We start from the raw sequence: 21,207 nt of genomic DNA, 5'->3' as shown, positions 1-21,207 counted from the left end.
GGATGTGTGGCTGCTGTGTACGGACGCAGGAGGAGCTGGCCACTCTTCGCGAACAGCTGAGCGTGTTGATGGCTGCGGTCAGCCGTCTTCAGGCTGCTGCCTCGGAGTGTAGCGGCAGTGGGGAGTCTGGTGCGTCGCATGGTGCACCCCAGGTGTTAGATGCTTCACCCACTGTCCCTGCTGTCGAGACATCTTCGCGGGTACCGGGCGCGGTTGGGCCACCCTCTCCCCAAGGGGAGTGGCGGGTTCAGCGGCGTTCGCGGCGCACGAGGCGGAGGGTCAATGTGGAGGCTGGCCGTGTGGCATCGCCCGCTCTGCCTGTGAGTGGACATGTGGCTGCTCCTTCAGCAAGGTCCGAGCAGGCACACGGGGGGAGGGGTTTATTAGTTATTGGGAGCTCCAACGTTAGGCGGGTGATGGAGCCCCTTAGGAAAATAGCGGAAAGGTCGGGGAAGAAGGCCAGTGTTCACTCTGTCTGCTTGCCGGGGGGTCTCATCCGAGATGTGGAGGAGGCCCTACCGGCGGCGATAGAGAGCACTGGGTGCACCCGACTGCAAATTGTTGCTCATGTCGGCACCAATGACTCTTGCCGTCTGGGTTCAGAGGTCATCCTCAGTTCGTACAGGCGGTTGGCGGAGTTGGTGAAGGTGGAAAGCCTCGCTCGCGGGGTGGAATCAGAGCTAACTATTTGTAGTATCGTTCCGAGAACCGATCGCGGTCCTCTGGTTTGGAGCCGAGTGGAAGGCTTAAACCAGAGGCTCAGACGATTCTGCGGAGAGCTGGGGTGCAAATTTCTCGACCTCTGCTATCGGGTGGAGAAATGTAGGGTCCCCCTGAATAGGTCAGGCGTGCACTACACGCCGGAAGCGGCTACGAGGGTAGCGGAGTACGTGTGGAGTGCACATGGGGTTTTTTTAGGTTAGAGAATTCCCTCCCTAGGCCCGACAAGACGCCTCCTGAGACGCGGCAAGGCAGGAGTAGGCAAAATGCAACAAGGAATAACAATATTAATGTGCTAATAGTAAACTGCAGAAGCGTCTATAGAAAGGTCCCAGAACTGCTCTCATTAATAAACGGTCACAACGCCCATATAGTACTAGGAACAGAAAGTTGGCTGAAACCAGACGTAAACAGTAACGAAATCCTGAACTCTGATTGGAATGTATACCGCAGAGATAGGCTGGACAGTGAAGGGGGAGGCGTGTTTATAGCGATAAGAAGTGCAATAGTATCGAAGGAAATTGACGGAGATTCGAATTGTGAAATGATTTGGGTGAAGGTCACGGTTAAAGCAGGCTCAGACATGGTAATTGGATGTCTCTATAGGCCCCCGGGCTCAGCAGCTGTTGTGGCTCAGCACCTGAAGAATAATTTGGAAAATATTTCGAGTAGATTTCCCCACCATGTTATAGTTCTGGGTGGAGATTTTAATTTGCCGGATATAGACTGGGAGACTCAAACGTTCATAACGGGTGGCAGGGACAAAGAATCCAGTGAAATATTTTTAAGTGCTTTATCTGAAAACTACCTTGAGCAGTTAAACAGAAAACCGACTCGTGGCGATAATATATTAGACCTTCTGGTGACAAACAGACCCGAACTATTTGAATCAGTTAATGCAGAACAGGGAATCAGCGATCATAAAGCGGTTACTGCGTCGATGATTTCAGCCGTAAATAGAAATATTAAAAAAGGTAGGAAGATTTTTCTGTTTAGCAAAAGTGACAAAAAGCAGATTACAGAGTACCTGACGGCTCAACACAAAAGTTTTGTCTCAAGTGCAGATAGTGTTGAGGATCAGTGGACAAAGTTCAAAACCATGGTACAATATGCGTTAGATGAGTATGTGCCAAGCAAGATCGTAAGAGATGGAAAAGAGCCACCGTGGTACAACAACCGAGTTAGAAAACTGCTGCGGAAGCAAAGGGAACTTCACAGCAAACATAAACATAGCCAAAGCCTTGCAGACAAACAAAAATTACGCGAAGCGAAATGTAGTGTGAGGAGGGCTATGCGAGAGGCTTTCAATGAATTCGAAAGTAACGTTCTATGTACTGACTTGGCAGAAAATCCTAAGAAATTTTGGTCCTATGTCAAAGCGGTAGGTGGATCAAAACAAAATGTCCAGACACTCTGTGACCAAAATGGTACTGAAACAGAGGATGACAGACTAAAGGCCGAATTACTAAATGTCTTCTTCCAAAGCTGTTTCACAGAGGAAGACTGCACTGTGCTTCCTTCTCTAGATTGTCGCACAGTTGACAAAATGGTAGATATCGAAGTAGACGACAGAGGGATAGAGAAACAATTAAAATCGCTCAAAAGAGGAAAGGCCGCTGGTCCTGATGGGATACCAGTTCGATTTTATACAGAGTACGCGAAGGAACTTGCCCCCCTTCTTGCAGCGGTGTACCGTAGGTCTCTAGAAGAGCGAAGCGTTCCAAAGGATTGGAAAAGGGCACAGGTCATCCCCGTTCTCAAGAAGGGACGTCGAACAGATGTGCAGAACTATAGACCTATATCTCTAACGTCGATCAGTTGTAGAATTTTGGAACACGTATTATGTTCGAGTATAATGTCTTTTCTGGAGACTAGAAATCTACTCTGTAGGAATCAGCATGGGTTTCGAAAAAGACGATCGTGTGAAACCCAGCTCGCGCTATTCGTCCACGAGACTCAGAGGGCCTTAGACACGGGTTCACAGGTAGATGCCGTGTTTCTTGACTTCCGCAAGGCGTTTGACACAGTTCCCCATAGTCGTTTAATGAACAAAGTAAGAGCATACGGACTATCAGATCAATTGTGTGATTGGATTGAGGAGTTCCTAGATAACAGAACGCAGCACGTCATTCTCAATGGAGAGAAGTCTTCCGAAGTAAGAGTGATTTCAGGTGTGCCGCAGGGGAGTGTCATAGGACCGTTGCTATTCACAATATACATAAATGACCTGGTGGATGACATCGGAAGTTCACTGAGGCTTTTTGCAGATGATGCTGTGGTGTATCGAGAGGTTGCAACAATGGAAAATTGTACTGAAATGCAGGAGGATCTGCAGCGAATTGACGCATGGTGCACGGAATGGCAATTGAATCTCAATGTAGCGAAGTGTAATGTGATGCGAATACATAGAAAGATAGGTCCCTTATCATTTAGCTACAAAATAGCAGGTCAGCAACTGGAAGCAGTTAATTCCATAAATTATCTGGGAGTACGCATTAGGAGTGATTTAAAATGGAATGATCATATAAAGTTGATCGTCGGTAAAGCAGATGCCAGACTGAGATTCATTGGAAGAATCCTAAGGAAATGCAATCCGACAACAAAGGAAGTAGGTTACAGTACGCTTGTTCGCCCAATGCTTGAATACTGCTCAGCAGTGTGGGATCCGCACCAGGTAGGGTTGATAGAAGAGATAGAGAAGATCCAACGGAGAGCAGCGCGCTTCGTTACAGGATCATTTAGTAATTGCGAAAGCGTTACGGAGATGATAGATAAACTCCAGTGGAAGACTCTGCAGGAGAGACGCTCAGTAGCTCGGTACGGGCTTTTGTTGAAGTTTCGAGAACATACCTTCACCGAAGAGTCAAGCAGTATATTGCTCCCTCCTACGTATATCTCGCGAAGAGACCATGAGGATAAAATCAGAGAGATTAGAGCCCACACAGAAGCATACCGACAGTCCTTCTTTCCACGTACAATACGAGACTGGAATAGAAGGGAGAACCGATAGAGGTACTCAGGGTACCCTCCGCCACACACCGTCAGGTGGCTTGCGGAGTACGGATGTAGATGTAGATGTAATGAGGTCGGTAGTATGCTAGTAGGGAACCCGTCAACAAAAACAAAGTGTGAAGGGCATTGTAGTGCTACAACGATGAAAATTAATATTACGACGATGTCAAACCTTATTTCCATGATTTAAAGAAGTATTCATGATATTAAAAATGTAATTATAATTTTATTATTTTCATTTTTGTGCTCAGAGTATCAAAGACTTTCTAGTGCACGTAATAAATTAGCATTGTTTGTACTAAAAAACTGTATATGATTGTTAAGGGTTAAGCATGTAATAATTCGATGTAAGACATTTTGTTGAGTCTGAATTTTGTTCTCCTACTGGTCGGTAGAGAAGGAAAAGTTCCTTAATCGATGTGAAGGTATAAAGGCTGTAAAAAGGAGAGAGAGAGAGAGAAGGTAAATACAGTTTATTCAAAGCAAATATCTACCAAGTGTAACGTCTTGTCGTATGCTATAACTAAAAATTGCAAGGTCTAATCTGAGCCTGTGCTGAATAACAGCGAAGAACATTTATGTTGTCATATATTTTCTTCGTTTGATAACGGTTGTGATTCGCATGTTTCTTTTTGTTACGCGACGTGTTATGAATATTTTCATTATACGCGCAAAAGTGCACACAGCTTTAATCGAACCATGCGTCTTTGGGAAACGATAACTTTTAATCACTACAATTACGCGAATACCGTCTAAATCGCAACTGTGATCGCAAAAGTGTTTCCTGGACCAAATAATGCTTATAAAATGTGTATTGTCCAAAGGGAGCAGCATTGCACTATCGCTGACTCGCAACAATCGAAAGAGTAAAAGAAGCGGCGCTTAAATAAAATTGCCACCTTTTAATAATTATTATTATCCCACTAAATAAATAAATAGCAATTCAGTGGCTATCCAATCAATACACAGAGGGGGCAATTCAGCATCATAGAGCTGGAACCTGTGAATGGAGTAAGGAGGGAGATAATTCTCATCCATTAGCTAATATTAAGTATCGGAGAGTGGTTATAGAGAAAAAGATAATACTAAATACATCTTTTGTTGTAAGTGTCTTTAATGTAAATGTAGTACATACAAGGGGCGTTCCATATTGGTTTATACTTCATTTTCTCCCATCGTTCGTGGTGCGCCCTTCTATTCATCATTACTGTAGGTAGGATTTGTGTGTAGCGCTTTGGTCTGACGGTAGATGGCAGGACAATCATTGGAGTTGCAATACCAGCACAGCACTGGCCAGTTTCCCAACTGTTATTCTTGAGTGAGCGGACAACGTGGAGTGGAGTGTCATCTATGTTGGACAACACTGGACGACGTGATGTAAGTGGAAGGAGGGTGTGGACACTGTGGATATTCACCGGCGACTGGTGGCGGTGTGTGAAAGGTGGGCACCGTCATGGTAAGTGATCTTGCAACTCCCTATACGAGTCGACTTGTACATCATACTCCGCAAGCCACTTATTGGCATGTGGCGGAGGGTACCTTTTACACCGATAACTGAGCCTTCAAACCACGTTCCACTCGCGAATAGCACGTGAGAAGACTGATTATCGGTAAGCCTATGTATTGGCTCTAATTTCTAGAATTTTTTCCTCGTGGTCGTTACGAGAGACCTATGCGGGAGAAGTAAAACGTTGTCCGTCTCCTCGGAAAGTGATCTCTCGAAGTCTCTCCGTGATGCACAACGCCTCTCCTGCAAACGCCTGCCAGTGGAGTTTGTTGATCATCTCCATAACGCTCTCGCGGCGGTTAAGCGATCCCGTCACGAAACGCGCTGCTCTTCGTTGGATCTTCTCTATCGCTACCATCAGTCCTACCTGGTACGGATCCCAGATAGATGAACAACACTCGAGAATTGGTCGAACAAGCGCCTTGTAAGCCACTTCGTTCGTGGATGAGTAACATTTCCTTAAGATTCCTCCTATGAATTTGAGTCTGTCATCTGATTTTGCCACTATTTGTTTTATGTGGTCATTCCACTTAAGGTCACTGCGGACAGTTTCTCCTAGATATTTTACGGTAGATGCTGTTCCCGCTGTTTGTCATCATTAGTGGAGCTGTAGAGCAGTGGGTTTCTTTTCCTAAGTATGCGCAATATGTTACAATTATTTATGTTCAGGGACAAATGCCACTGCCTGCACCACTCATCAATTCTCTGGAGGTCATTCTGCAAATCGTTACTATCTACTGGCGTTGCTACTTTGTTATAGACAATCCCATCATCTGCGAACAGCGTTAAAGATCAAAAATGGCTCTGAGCACTATGGGACTTAACATCTGAGGTCATCAGTCCCCTAGAACTTAAAACTACCTAAACCTAACTAACCTAAGGACGTCACACACATCCATACCCGAGGCAGGATTCGAACCTGCGACCAAAGCGGTCGCGTGGTTCCAGACTGAAGCGCTTAGAACCGCTCGGCCACCACGGCCGCCCGTAAAGATCCAACGCTTTCTACTACATCATTTATATATATGCTGTAAACAGTAACGGTTCTATCACACTTCCGTCGAATTTTACCATTAAGAGCAAGGAAGTCTTGGATCCAATCTGAAAATCTTCTCCGATACTCAATAAGCTCGTATTTTTTGCCGGCCGGAGTTGCCGAGCAGTTCTAGGCGCTTCAGTCTGGAATCGCGAGACAGCTACGGCCGCAGGTTCGAATCCTGCCTCGGGCACGGATGTGTGTGATGTCCTTAGGTTTAAGTAGTTCTAAGTTCTAGGGGACTGATGATGACCTCAGATGTTAAGTCCCATAGTTCTCAGAGTCTTTTTTTCGTATTTTTTTCACTGAACGTCAGTGCGGGGTGGAGTCAAATGCCTTCGTGAAGTCAAAGTGCACGGCGTCAACCTGAGCGCCGTTGTCAGAAAACCACGGCTGCCTTCGCTGAAGCGAGGTTCCAGTTAATGGCACACCAACCAACTCACCTGACTTGGCCCCTTTAAATTCTGTAGGCCCTCCTCGATCCACTTTTCTGGAGTCTGTAGCATTCACTTTGGGGCAGTTACTCACAGTTCCTAGATGTTTGCAAAATGACGTCCGCCCAGAGGTTTCTTCATAGCTCCGAACAAATGATATTCAGAAGGGGGAAAGTACACTAAGTGTTCGAATCTTGCCATGACATTCCCAACTGGCAGAGTTTACATCGCAACAGTCGATTCCGGCACTCTACCTTTCAAATTTAGCAAAATTCTTATAGCTCATCTTAATAAGGCAAACATGCTGCTTGTAAGATCTTGGTTGATAGAAGTTTTAAGCGTATTACACATAAACAGAATTAAGTGCTCCCCTGACTACTTTTAATGGTCGAAAATCTCTCTTCTATACCGTGAAACATCCGCGAAATAAAAGGGGTGCAAGTTTCACGCGATTTTCTCTGTACTTGTCCCAAAAACAATTGTCTCCTATTGTGATTTGCTCCTGACACATTTTTTGCAGTCCTAAGAAACTGCATGGTTACTCTGTAATGATGAAAATTATAAAGTTTGTAAAGAACCTAATTTACTTACATTTCTAGTCTTTCATACTTGACGTTTACTCAAGCTTATATTTCGGAACTAAGTATTTGTTAGCATGTAATCACTCCGTTTCTACTACTGCGTTGCAGTTTATTTTAAGGTTTTTAGATAAGCATTTCGCCATATTGATATTGTCAGTTACACTGTAAGTTCTCTTTCCATCATTTTTTTTTTTTTTTGTCATCAGTCTACTGACTGGTTTGATGCGGCCCGCCACGAATTCCTTTCCTGTGCTAACCTCTTCATCTCAGAGTAGCACTTGCAACCTACGTCCTCTATTATTTGCTTGACGTATTCCAATCTCTGTCTTCCTTAACAGTTTTTGCCCTCTACAGCTCCCTCTAGTACCATGGAAGTCATTCCCTCATGTCTTAGCAGATGTCCTATCATCCTGTCTCTTCTCCTTATCAGTGTTTTCCACATATTCCTTTCCTCTCCGATTCTGCATAGAGCCTCCTCATTCCTTACCTTATCAGTCCACCTAATTTTCAACATTCGTCTATAGCATCACATCTCAAATGCTTCGATTCTCTTCTGTTCCGGTTTTCCCACAGACCATGTTTCACTACCATACAATGCTGTACTCCAGACGTACAGCCTTAGAAATTTCTTCCTCAAATTAAGGCCGGTATTTGATATTAGTAGACTTTTCTTGGCCAGAAATGCCTTTTTTGCCATAGCGAGTCTGCTTTTGATGTCTTCCTTTGCACCGTCCGTCATTGGTTATTTTACTGCCTAGGTAGCAGAATTCCTTAACTTCATTGACTTCGTGACCATCAATCCTGATGTTAAGTTTCTCCCTGTTCTCATTTCTACTACTTCTCATTACCTTCGTCTTTCTCCGATTTACTCTCAAACCATACTGTGTACTCATTAGACTCTTCATTCCGTTCAGCAGATCATTTAATTCTTCTTCACTTTCACTCAGGATAGCAATGTCATCAGCGAATCGTATCATTGATATCCTTTCACCTTGTATTTTAATTCCACTCCTGAACTTTTCTTTTATTTCCATCATTGCTTCCTCGATGCACAGATTGAAGAGTAGGAGCGAAAGGCTACAGCCTTGTCTTACACCCTTCTTAATACGAGCACATCGCTCTTGATCGTCCACTCTTATTATTACCTCTTGGTTGTTGTACATATTGCATATGACCAGTCTCTCCCTATAGCTTACCCATACTTTTTTCAGAGTCTCGAACAGCTTGCACCATTTTTATTGTCGAACGCTTTTTCCTGGTCGACAAATCCTATGAACATGTCTTGATTTTTCTTTAGCCTTGCTTCCATTATTAGCCGTAACGTCAGAATTGCCTCTCTCGTGCCTTTACTTTTCCTAAGGCCAAACTGATCGTCACCTAGCGCATTCTCAATTTTCTTTTCCATTCTTCTGTATATTATTCTTGTAAGCAGCTTCGATGCATGAGCTGTTAAGCTGATTGTGCGATAATTCTCGCACTTGTCAGCTCTTGCCGTCTTCGGAATTGAGTGGATGATGCTTTTCCGAAAGTCAGATGGTATGTCGCCAAACTCATATATTCTACACACCAACGTGAATAGTCGTTTTGTTGCCACTTCCCCTAATGATTTTAGAAATTCTGATGGAATGTTATCTATTCCTTCTGCTTTATTTGACCGTAAGTCCTCATATGTATCCTTTATAGAAAATTATCCCAAAAAGTTTTCTTATTTTGTTTCCCTCATATATTTCAGTCCCTTTGCCTTTTCCATTGGGTAGAAATCTGATCTTAAACGTTTTGAATCACTTTATTTTATACTATTTGCACAATTTATTTTGGCAATGAGTAAAAATAGAACTCTGTTGTTTTATTTTCACTTAATGGCATCCAGAACCACATTTAGGTAGATTTTCTCGAACTGTTGTATTTTGTTAGTGCTTCGTCCGATCAGAAAGTTTCTGCAAGACCGATTTTAGTCCTGGTGTATTAGCGACCTCAGCGCAGTAGCTACGTCTGCGAATTGAACTGACAACTGTGAAGAACAGATGTGCGTTCTGGTTCAAATGGCTCTGAGCACTGTGGGACTTAACATCTGAGGTCTTCAGTCCCGTAGAACTTACAACTACTTTAACCTAACTAACCTAAGGACATCACACACATGCATGCCCGAGGTAGGATTCGAACCTGCAACCCCAGCAGCAGTACGGTTCCGGACTGAAGCGCCTAGTACCGCTCGGCCACAGTGGCCGGCGATGTGCGTTCCAGCAGCAAGTAGCGAGCAGGCACTGTTAAGCATAGAACGTGCGACCGTAGTGTGTCAAAACTTTTGTGTGTCAAACCGCAATGGAGAAACCGCTCTAGAACAAATGTTGAAGACATTCTCCAGAAACAGAGAAATGTGTTTGCAAAGTTTGTGCCGCACATACTGGTTGCCGAACAGAAACAACGACGCGTTTCAGCTTGATTGAACTGCAACATAAACAGGAAAAATTCACCTCGAATGACGCAACTTGGTGTTATCAGTGCAAACCCACCCCAAAATGACAAAGTGAAGTAATTAAAATGAAGGGCGAACATAACTGACATTCGAGCCAACATGACGCGGTTTGAACAACGTCCCAAAGAAGCACTTTCCTCACTGTTTCAGATTTTTATATGAACATTTTACTCAACTGGTAAAGTGTCTGTGTACGAAAATCTTTCGGAAAGTAAAGAACTTTTGTTTTTCTACGTAGATTTTTATTTTAATATAATTAAACGAAACTGTGTTTTATATGGAATACGATACCCAATGTACTTTTCCAAGTCCTCACCATCCAAATTTAGCTACTTGTCACCGTTGTACCTGTTTTTCTATGCCTTCTGCACACTCATCTGACATCAAGTTGTTGAACCATCCATTAACGGCTGATTTTGATTCATCATCACTTGCGTAGCGATGTCCATAGAAAACATCTTTCAACTTAGGAAGTAAGTGATAATCACTTGGGGCTAAGTCCGGACTGTGTGGTGGATGTTGAAACATTTCCCACTGAAACCACTGAAGCAAGTCCTGCGTCACTACAGCTGCCTGCGGATGTGTATTATCGTGAAGGAGGTTAACTCCACTGATTAACATTCCGCATCGCTTGTTTTTTATGGCTGACAGTAGGCTACTGTATTTATGGTCTCATCTCTAGCTATGTGGTCGATTAACAGGGCGCACTTACGACCCCACAGTACTGTAGCCATAATCTTTCTTGTGCTCAATATTTGTTTCGCTTTTTTCGGTTTCTTTGGGTATTGCCAATGATGGAATTCCATGGACTGACACATTATTTCTGATGTGAAATATAAGATCAAAGTCTTATCACCAGTGGCACTGTGATTCAAAGATTCATCACCATCCTTTCTACAGCGGCTCAGAAATGTCACTCCAGCTGCCATTCGTTTGTTTTTGAGTTCGTCTGACAAAATTCAAATAACTCACCTGGCACAGACTGTTTTATAGCACTGATCTGCACTAATAATCTCCTACAACTCAGGCCCTGAAGCGCCTGGAAGGAATGAGTGCAGTCCGCTGATTGTAAAACGCCTATCATATTGTATTTTTGTTTCAATCCTTGGTCTGGGTATAACAGTGTACCTGTAGTGAACGATTTTCAGCCGGCCATTCAACATGATACACCACTTCCAAACAGATGCTCCGTTAATCACATTACCTTAAGTATAGTTACCTGTCTGTAAATTTCTACCAGTTGGCCTTTTTCAAGTGTTAAACAAGCGGATAACACTGCGCATTTCATACTTGGCTGGATCCTCAATTTTGTCATACAACTAAGCAGTAAGCAACCGTATTGGATCGTAGCTGCTGCCAAACTGAAGCGGATGAGCACCAAGTTGAGTGGTCGGCTGAAAGTTGTGGTGGTGGTAGTGAGGACGCGTCGCTGGTGGCTTGACAAAGTATGTAAATCGAAGGTGGAGGCAGGGAGAAACGAAAGGAGAGGGAAGAAATTACTGATGACAGCTACATCGGGACATTACGTGACATTAGCAGCAAAGAGTGAAAATGTGTATCGGAGCAGGATTCGAACCCGTGATCTCCCGCTGACTGGGCAGGAGCGTTAACCGCTGCCCTACCCAGAACACAGCGTTATCCCCCTAAGCAGACCACACACAAGCTCATAAATTAAGGATAATTACAGAATGTGGTGCCACACAACGTGGCACTACACAACACTGGCGCTAATAGCATAGGCACATAGGGAACACTTCCGACTCAGATATGTAAGTCCACGGTATTGGTGATAAGTGGAGAAAACCGTCCCGAAACATGTGCTACAAAACTCCACCGTTTCCTGCGCATGTACCACGACATCAATGTGGGATATAATCACCATGCACACGTACACAGGCCGCACAACGGGTTGGCATACTCTGGATCAGGTGGTCGAGCAGCTGCTGGGATATAGCCCCCCATTCTTGCACCGTTGCCTGTCGGACCTCCTGAAGTGCCGTAGGGGTTTGAAGACGTGCAGCGACACGTCGACCGAGAGTATCCCAGACGTGCTCGATGGGGTTTAGGTTTGGCGAACAGGCAGGGCACTGCATTTGCCTGATATCTTTTGTTTCAGGGTACTCCTCCACGAAGGCAGCTCGGTGGGGCCGTGCGTTATCACCCATCAGGAGGAAGGTGGGACACACTGCACCCCTGAAAAGGCGGGCATACTGGTACCAAATGACGTCCCGACACACCTGATCTGTTACAGTTCCCCTGTCAAAGACATGCAGGGGTGAACGTTCACGAAACATAATCCTACCCCACGCCATGAAACCACGACCTCCATACAGGTCCCTTTCAAGAACATTAAGAGGTTGTTATCTGGTTCTTGGTTCATGCCAGATGAAAACCCGTCGAGAATCACTATTCAGACTATACATGGACTCGTCAGTGAACATAACCTGGGACTCTGTTCCAATGACAATGTCCTGTGTTCTTGACACCAGGTTTTACGGGCTCTCTTATGACCAGGGGTCAGTCGAATGCACCTTGCAGGTCTCCGGGCGTATAAACCACGCCTGTTCAGTCGTATGTAGACTGTGTGTCTGTAGACAACTTTTCGAGTGGCTGCGGAAGGCCCCGAGCAAGGCTACCTGCAGTATTCCGTGACCATATGCAGGCACTCATGGTCAGATATCTGTCTCCCTGCAGTATTATACACTATGGATGTCCCGTACTGTAGCGCCTAGACACGTTTCCTGTCTCCTGGAATCGTTGCCATAATCTTGAGATCACACTTTGTTGCACATGGAGGGCCCGTGCTGCGACCTGCTGTGTTTGACCAGCCTCCAGTCGCCCTAGTATTATACCCACATAACGTCATCAAGATTCGTTCTTTGAGCCATTTTCAACACACAGTCACCGTTAGCACGTCTGAAAATGTCTGCACACTTACTCACTGCATCGTACTCTGACAAGCAGCAACACACCTCTGCGAATGTGGACTGCTGCCAGCGCCACCGTGCCACGACCCCAGGTCAAATGCACTGCATGGTCGTACCCTGAGGTGATTTAATAACCCAAACCGTCCACCAGAGCGTTGTTTCACCATGTTTGACCTGGTATCAGCCTTATCCTTAATTTATGAGCCTGAGTGTATCTCGGCTCGCCACACGGCCGACTCATATTCCCATCGAGCGTCACCTTCATACTAGCCACACAAATTGGTTGAAATGGTTCAAATGGCTCTGAGCACTATGGGACTTAACTTCTGAGGTCATCAGTCCCCTAGAACTTGAACTACTTAAACCTAACTAACCTAAGGACATCACACACATCCATGCCCGAGTCAGGACTAGGGGACTGATGACCTCAAAAGTTAAGTCCCATGGTGCTCAGAGCCATTGAACCATTTGAGCCAAATTTGCGTCAAGAACAATATTTTCTATCCTGATCAAGAACCTATGCAGGGTCCTCACCTAAGTGCTACTCAAACCGAGTTCCCAGGTTTAAATGAAAATTCTTGCATTCATGTGTTTAAAAGTGATTTTTTGTGTCAAATGTAAAAGGAGTACTAAAAGTTAAAGTTAAAACCACAAAAGTGGAGTTAGATAGGATTTTGCTAAAGTATCCTTGGTTTATTACAAAGTATAGTTCTGCAGGAAGACAGTGCAAGATTGTATAAATATCATTGTCTATAATACTTGATTCACAGGTGTTAAAAGGCAAATGAGCTAAGCTTATTTAAAAACAGTGTGGTTTTGATTTATAACGTGAATGGTTCCTTTTTTAAGTGTTGCATTTATTGTCTTGCAAAGTAAATTATGAACTACTTAACTGAAGTGAATGATTAGCTTTTTGAATCAGTATTTTCTACTGTGATAATCAGAGAGCATTGAATAGAGAAACCATACTAGTTTATAGAGTCCCCATCATATTCTACACCTATTAGAGAAAAAATGAAATATTACTGTTGCTGAGAAAAACAGATGCATGTAGAAGAATTTAAACAGCGTATTTATTATATTATTCACCTTTATTTGTTTTTCATATCTGTTGAGATAAAAGCCCCCTCATGTCCAAATTTGGTTCTACACTGCATTCAGAAACATTTCAGTATTTGATTAAGTGATGATCTTGAGTGCAGCTGTCATTAATATGAGGCTAGTGCAGATTTGCTTCCTATAATTCACTGGTGTGTGCATTATTGGTGCTACACACAGTGCAGAGTGCACTGTATCAGTTTGTATCCTGTGTGCGATTCAAAGGGAAATATTAATGAAAGTAACCTCAATAACCAATATTCAAATATTTCCAAATTAATTTGCCCAATTGGGCTGGCGACCGTTCATCTTTTTTCATTCACTTATGATTTTACCACTTTCATTAAATCTCAAGGTTAAAGTACGTTTTATTTTTCTGTTAATTTCACCATATTCAAAATTATAGTCCGTTACCTTTGTCCATTAGACGTACGCGCGGTCAAAAATCTTAAAAATCCTCCGAGAGGGTAACGTTAGCTTGTTTCACGGCAAGCTCGTGTTACATGTTTTTTCGGACATGTCCGAAACAACAGACACCATTCATTCATACACTTGTGAAAACAAAATGTTTTTTACTTTCGGAACGACCCTCGTAGATCACATGAAACATTGCAGCCGCTACCTTAATGTTTGTCTATTTTACCTTTATCCAGTCTTGAAACTTTTTGGTCTTACGGTTATAACATACCTCAATGTGGGCTGCGAATTGTGCTACAATAGCTTTCGACGTTAGTCAACGTGTATGCGGACACAAACGAGTATGTATGGCAGAACAGAGGGTGTTGCGTGAGTGCCAGAGGTGTGCGGTAACGAGAGAGTATCTGATGTCAAATACATCTCAGCCATGCCCGCTTTCACGAAAGATTTATACTGAGCGGAAGCATGTGGAACAGTGAGCTGCCGTGGCATAATTACTGAGAAGTGTTTGTGTGATTATGGCGCCGTGAGGGAATAAATTATTTTCATGGACGGAGCGATACGCTGCACGTGAATGTTGGCTTCCGGCCGACACTCCGTGGCGTGCGAAGGCCTCCCCCCCCCCTTTCCCCCCCCCCCCCCCCCCCCACACACACACAAAGACATTCGGTGCCAAGGGCTGGTAGTAGTCACTTTGCATGTTATCTCCTTCTAATCAGTTGTTAGGTGCAATCGATGTACCCCGGCGGTGTTGAGATATATTACTTTCCGTTAGTGCAACATACATTGACATGTTCAAAGTCGAGTTTGAAGGAATATAATACTCGCAATAGTCAAAGACGAAAAATGAACACATCTAAAACAGTGACGAATTAACTTCTTGTTTATTCTGACACAGGGCTGTAAAGGGAATGCTTTGAAACTCCATGTTGCAGGCGAAGGCGATATCATGTTATTTTCGTATCAATTCGGTCCGGAAAGAAGTTTTTTTCTTCCATAACGTTTCTATATTTGTGCGCTAGCGCTCTAAACTTAATGTTGTTGTTTTTCAGTAGAGTCTTCATAGCTGTAGCTTCTAAAAAAGAAAAGTTTCTCTCCCTTGTTGCAGCTTAATTTATTACACCTGTGTCTCGATCAGTACAACTAAAATTCACAATCTGTAAAAATATCGGTAGTAAAATTTCATTTATGCTTATCTGAGACACATGAGTAATAGCTTTTGATAGCATCTGAAGGCTTTTCCTGCTTATTGATGAAGTGTGTGAAGCTACACAACAATGCAGTCTCTTATTTCGTTTAAATTATCAAAGCGTTTCGTTACCACTAATCCTTCATCAACTGTTTGGTGCGGACGCAGTTGATGCATCTAACGTAGTAATTTCTATGAGACTATGATGACGAAACGATTTCAGTCTGATGAGCAGCTGGAAGAAGTGCTTCTGACTCTGAACATAGTTTTTTCAAAGAAGAGAATACACCTGTGATGACAGAATTCATACTACATCTGAATCAGAAAACACTTTAGACTTTCATATCTCACGTGGAAACGTGCAAGTCGCTCAGTCAAAAAACAAAGAACCAATCCTGTACATTGGAAGAGCATCCAAGTGCAAACGTCGTAAAACTAACTCCTGGTCCAACAATATATGCTACAATGGAGAGCTAAGAATTATGCCTCTCAATTAAAGCTTTTTAAATAAAAGAACGTTATTAACATTCTACAGTTTTATCTTAATTTTTAAATAGTTATTTCCCAACATAGACACACTGGCGGCAATCACATACACTACTGGCAATTAAAATTGCTACAACAAGAAGAAATGCAGATGATAAACGGGTATTCATTCTACAAATATACTAGAAATGACATGTGATTACATTTTCACGCAATTTGAGTGCATAGATCTTGAGAAATCAGTACCCCGAACAACCACCTCTGGCCGTAATAACGGCCTTGATACGCCTGGGCATTGAGTCAAACAGAGCGTGGATGGCGTGTACACGTACAGCTGCCCGTGTAGCTTCAACACGATACCACAGTTCATCAAGAGAAGTGACTGGCGTATAGTGACGAGCCAGTTGCTCGGCCACCATTGACCAGACATTTACAATTGGTGAGAGATCTGAAGAAAGTGCTGGACAGGGCAGCAGTCCAACATTTTCTGTATCCACAAAGGCCCGTACAGGACCAGAAACATGCGGTCGTGCATTATCTTGCTGAAATGTAGGGTTTCGCAAGGATCGAATGAAGGGTAGAGCCACGGGTCGTAACACATCTGAAATGCAACGCCCACTGTTCAAAGTGCCGTCAATGCGAACAAGGGGTGACCGAGACATGTAACCAGTGGCACCCCACACCATCACGCCGGGTGATACGCCAGTATGTCGATGACGAATACACGCTTCCGATGTGCGTTCACCACGATGTAGCCAAACACGCATGCGACCATCAAGATGCTGTAAACAGAACCTGGATTCATCCGAAAAAAATGACGTTTTGCCATTCGTGCACCCAGCTTCGTCGTTGAGTACATCATCGCAGGCACTCCTGTCTGTGATGCCGCTTCAAGGGTAACCGCAGCCATGGTCTCCGAGCTGATAGTCCATACTGCTGCAAACGTCGTCGCACTGTTCGTGCAGATGGTTGTTGTCTTGCAAACGTCCCCATCTGTTGACTCAGGGATTGAGACGTGACCGCGTGATGCGTTACAGCCATGCGGATAAGATGGCTGTCATCTCGAGTGCTAGTGATAAGAGGCCGTTGGAATCCAGCACGGCGTTCCGTATTACCCTCCTGAACCCACCGAGTCCATATTCTGCTAACAGTCACTCAATCTCGACCAAAGCCAGCAGCAATGTCGCTATACGATAAACCGCAATCGCGATAGGCTATAATCCGACCTTTATCAAAATTGGAAACGTGATGGTACGCATTTCTCCTCCTTACACGAGGAATCACAACAACGTTTCACCAGGCGACGCCAGTCAACTTCTGTTTGTGTATGAGAAATCGGTTGGAAACTTTCCTGACGTCAGCACGTTATGGGTGTCGCCACCGGCGCCAACCTGTGTGAATGCTCTGAAAAGCTAATCATTTGCATATCACAGCATCTTCTTCCTGTCGGTTAAATTTCGGGTCTGTAGCACGTCGTCCTCGTGGTGTAGCAAATTTAATGGCCAGTAGTGTATCTGCCAACGAGAGACCAGTTTGTCAATCGATGACCAAATGACAAGTTAATGCCTAATAGGACTCTGCGAAAAAGAAATTGATGGAAATAGTTTTAAAACTATATAATTCTGCCATATAATAACATTTAAGAATTTATGAGTATTATCTTGAATATAAGTTCTGTCAGCATGAACTGAAAGAGGATATCTGTATAATTTTTTTCAAGGAATAGGGAAGAGTTATATTTCTCTTGCTTTAAGGGTGGTCTTTTGTTAACGCATCGTACTGGATTTGCAAGTATTACACAGATACACACACACACACACACACACACACACACACATTCTCCCTCTCCAGCACAGCACCGAGGAGCACAATTAGTGAAATCAGCTGAATTTCAGAAAGTGCGTATTGTGTGACTTTGGGAAGGGCGGTGTCTACATAAGCCACCATAGCTCTCTACAACAAAGTCTGCTGCCTGATTATATATGCTAAAATGTATGTCAACAGTGAGAGTACGATGGCAAAATACGGCAGACGGAATTTCATTAATATGGTATACATTGTGAGTGGTCCACACGAAAGTGAACACACCAACAATACATAATATTAGGTATACTTACTTTTAACAATCAATCGTTTCTAACGCTTCCAGTCAAATAACAATAACCATCAAAACCTCAGTTTTTAATGAATTGAACTCCATGTATAAAATAGCTTCTAATATCTTATTACTCTACACATGAGTTAATGTATTAAGGATTTGACGTTAAGCATATAAAATCTTTACAGTTGGACAAGTAAAATCCCGTTTATGCTGCTGTTCTTAGTTTCGCATTATTAAACCATAGTCTGGGTAATTGGCAGTCAGCGTAACAGCTAGTTTTTCATGCATCTCAATGTCTGCGACATTGTATCTCCTGAGCCATGTGCCATCATTGATATACACTCCTGGAAATTGAAATAAGAACACCGTGAATTCATTGTCCCAGGAAGGGGAAACTTTATTGACGCATTCCTGGGGTCAGATACATCACATGATCACACTGACAGAACCACAGGCACATAGACACAGGCAACAGAGCATGCACAATGTCGGCACTAGTACAGTGTATATCCACCTTTCACAGCAATGCAGGCTACTATTCTCCCATGGAGACGATCGTAGAGATGCTGGATGTAGTCCTGTGGAACGGCTTGCCATGCCATTTCCACCTGGAACCTGAGTTGGACCAGCGTTCGTGCTGGACGTGCAGACCGCGTGAGACGACGCTTCATCCAGTCCCAAACATGCTCAATGGGGGACAGATCCGGAGATCTTGCTGGCCAGGGTAGTTGACATACACCTTCTAGAGCACGTTGGGTGGCACGGGATACATGCGGACGTGCATTGTCCTGTTGGAACAGCAAGTTCCCTTGCCGGTCTAGGAATGGTAGAACGATGGCTTCGATGACGGTTTGGATGTACCGTGCACTATTCAGTGTCCCCTCGACGATCACCAGAGGTGTACGGCCAGTGTAGGAGATCGCTCCCCACACCATGATGCTTGGTGTTGGCCCTGTGTGCCTCGGTCGTATGGAGTCCTGATTGTGGCGCTCACCTACATGGCGCCAAACACGCATACGACCATCATTGGCACCAAGGCAGAAGCGACTCTCATCGCTGAAGACGACACGTCTCCATTCGTCCCTCCATTCACGCCTGTCGCGACACACTGGAGGCGGGCTGCACGATGTTGGGGCGTGAGCGGAAGACGGCCTAACGGTGTGCGGGACCGTAGCCCAGCTTCATGGAGACGGTTGCGAATGGTCCTCGCCGATACCCCAGGAGCAACAGTGTCCCTAATTTGCTGGGAAGTGGCGGTGCGGTCCCCTACGGCACTGCGTAGGATCCTACAGTCTTGGCGTGCATCCGTGCGTCGCTGCGGTCCGGTCCCAGGTCGACGGGCACGTGCACCTTCCGCCGACCACTGGCGACAACATCGATGTACTGTGGAGACCTCACGCCCCACGTGTTGAGAAATTCGGTGGTACGTCCACCCGGCCTCCCGCATGCCCACTATACGCCCTCGCTCAAAGTCCGTCAACTGCACATACGGTTCACGTCCACGCTGACGCGGCATGCTACCAGTGTTAAAGACTGCGATGGAGCTCCGTATGCCACGGCAAACTGGCTGACACTGACGGCGGCGGTGCACAAATGCTGCGGAGCTAGCGCCATTCGACGGCCAACACCGCGGTTCCTGGTGTGTCCGCTGTGCCGTGCGTGTGATCATTGCTTGTACAGTCCTCTCGCAGTGTCCGGAGCAAGTATGGTGGGTCTGACACACCGGTGTCAATGTGTTCTTTTTTCTATTTCCAGAAGTGTAATTATGCAGGTACATTCAGCGGTATATATGGATACTGTCTACAAAATGTGTTGCGGATAGACTTAGTAGTAGAAAAGTAATAAATGAAAACGTCATACCTAATGACGCACTTTTTCGTATGACGCACTTTTTCTGCCTGAACAACGAAAAGCACTAAGCGATAATTTTCTTTCAGTATTTCGTGGGGTGTATAAGCAAGTAAAATTTCGAAAATGTGTAGAATTGTGTCTAAAGTTTGTGAGAAGTCGCTAACTACTCTCATTCTCATACACTGGGTGGATGTACTCTGGATAATTTGTGCGCTGTGAATTACACTGCCTGAACACATATACACAGTTTGCAACTCTAATACTTGACTTACTGAGTTGAACTCTTAGCAAAAGATTTAGCCCTTAATAAGCACATTATGACTGGATTTATTTTTGGAATGTGGTTGCGGTTGTTGTGGTCTTTTGTCCAGAGACTGGTTTGATGCAGCTCTCCAAGCTACCCTATCCTGTGCAAGCCTCTTCGTCTCCGAGTAACTATTGCAACCTACATCCATCTGAATCTGCTTAGTGTATTCATCTCTTGGTCCCCCTCCACGCTTCCCTCCAGTACTAAATTGGCGATCCCTTGTACCTTCTGTAGCACAACGTTTTGAAAGCTTCTATTCTCTTCCTGTCTAAACTATTTATCGTCCATGTTTCACTTCCATACTTGGCTACACTCTATACATACTTTCAGAAAAGACTTCCTGCCACTTAAATCTATATTCTATGTTAACAAATTTCTCTTTTTCAGGAAAGCTTTCCTTGCCATTGTAAGCCGGCGTTTATATCCTCTCTATTCCGATCATCATGAGTTATTTTGCTCACCAAATAGCAAATATCATCTACTACTGTAAGTGTCTCATTTCCTAATGTAATTCCCTCAGCATCGCCTGATTTAATTTTGACTACATTCCATTATCGTCGTTTTACTTTTGTTGATGTTCATCTTATATCCTCCGTTCAAGACACGTCGATTCCATTCAACTGCTCTTCCATGTCCTTTGTTGTCTTCGACAGAATCACATTGTCATTGGCAAACCTCAGAGTTTTTATTTCTTCCTCATGGATTATAATTCCTACTTCAAATTTTTCTTTTGTTTCCTTTACTACATGATTAATGTACAGACTGAATAACATCGGGGATAGGCTACAACCCTGTCTCACTCCCTTCCCAACCACTGCTTCCCTTTCATACCCCTCGACTCTTATAACTGCCATCTGGTTTCTGTACAAGTTGTAAATAGCCTTTCGCTCTCTGTATTTTACCCCTGCCACCATCGTGATTTGAAAGAGAGCATTCCAAAAGCTTTCTCTAAGTCTACAAATGCTAGAAACGTAGGTTTGCCTTTCCTGAGTCTATCTTCTAAGATAAGTCGTAGGGTCAGTATTGCCTCGCGTGTTCCAACATTTCTACGTAATCCAAACTGAT

The sequence above is a fragment of the Schistocerca gregaria genome, chromosome 8 (assembly GCF_023897955.1).
Source record: "Schistocerca gregaria isolate iqSchGreg1 chromosome 8, iqSchGreg1.2, whole genome shotgun sequence".
NCBI lineage: Eukaryota > Metazoa > Arthropoda > Insecta > Orthoptera > Acrididae > Schistocerca > Schistocerca gregaria.
Note: the sequence above shows the minus strand (reverse complement) of the source record.